At 44.8% G+C, this 1,425-nt stretch overlaps 1 pseudogene; it reads left to right on the forward strand.

Annotated features, from left to right (window-relative positions):
• Positions 1–254: 254 nt before the first annotated feature.
• On the forward strand, positions 255–734 carry LOC105707566 (peptidyl-prolyl cis-trans isomerase A-like; annotated as a pseudogene).
• The last annotated feature ends 691 nt before the right edge of the window (positions 735–1,425 follow it).

Here is a 1,425-nt window from a genome sequence, read left to right on the forward strand (position 1 = left end):
AGAGAGATGTGCACTGCTCAACCCCAGGCACCCTTTAAAGCTGTGTAATACACAATCCAGAAAAGCAAAACATAGCTGCCCTGGGGACAGAAGATGATAGAAACAAAGGGGACTAAGACAAGGTATCTATAGTCAATAATTTACCATTTAATATAAAAATAAGTAGCTAAAAAATACATCCAGGAGAAGCTCTCAAATTTCTATGACCAGCTTTGCAGAGGCTACTGCCGCCAGGAGTCCCGGTACCATCAACCATGGTCAACCCTGCTGTGCTCGATGTTGCTATCGACGGCGACCCCTTGGACCACGTCTGCTTCAAACTATTTGCAGAAAACTTTCCAAAGACAGCAGAAAATGTTTGTGCTCTGAGCTCTGAAGAAAAAGGATTTGGTTATAAGGGTTCCTGCTTTTACAGAATTATTCCAAGTTTTATGTATCAGGGTGGTGACTTCATATGCCATCATGGCACTGGTGGCAAGTCCATCTACCAGGAGAAATTTGATGACGAGAACTTCATCCTGAAGCATACAGGTCCTGGCATCTTGTCCATGGCAAATGCTGGACTTAACACAAACGGTTCCCAGTTTTTCATGTGTACTGCCAAGATGGAGCAGATAGATGAATGGCAAGCATGTGGTCTTTGGCAAGGTGAAAGAAGGCATGAATATTGTGGAGGCTATGGAGCGCTTTGGGTCCAGGAATGGCAAGACCAGCAAGAAGATCACCACTGCTGACTGTGGACAACTCTAATAAGTTTGACACCAGACCATTCCTTCTCAGGAAAGCGTCCCTCCACCCCATCTGCTCACAGTGTCCTGGAATATTTGTGCTCTTGCTGCAGTTCCCTTTGGGTTCCATGTTTTTCTTGTTCCCTTCCATGCCTAGCTGGATCACAGAGTTAAGTTTATGATTATGAAATAAAGACTAAATAACAGTTGTCTGTCCTCATTTGGGTTAGGGCATTGATGTAGGCCTTATTTAAAGCCTACTTAAGGATGTTACTTCTGAAACATCACTTACATATTTGCTTAATTCTACATAGCACTTAATTTTTTTCACTTTCCAGACCCAGGAAGTCTCAATGTTATTTGTTGAGTGGAATATTGAAAATGTAGGCAAGGGCTGGGCGCGGTGGCTTACTGCCTGTAATCCCAACGCTTTGGGAACCTAGGCAGAAGATCACTTGAGGACAGGAGTCGAGATCACCCTGGGCAACATAGTGAGACCCTGTCTCTACAAAAAAATAATTAGCCCAGCCTGGTGGTACATGCCTGTAGTCCTACCTAATCAGAAGGCTGATGTGGGAAGATTGCTTGAGCCCAGGAGTTAAGGCTGCAGTGAGCTATGATCATGCCACTGCACTCCAGCCTGGGTGGCAGAGTGAGACCCTGTCTCTTAAAGGTAGACAGGTGCAGGAAAAGCAAG

This window comes from Aotus nancymaae, unplaced genomic scaffold (assembly GCF_030222135.1).
Source record: "Aotus nancymaae isolate 86718 unplaced genomic scaffold, 86718_ANA_hifiasm-v0.15.2.pri h1tg000025l, whole genome shotgun sequence".
Classification (NCBI taxonomy): domain Eukaryota; kingdom Metazoa; phylum Chordata; class Mammalia; order Primates; family Aotidae; genus Aotus; species Aotus nancymaae.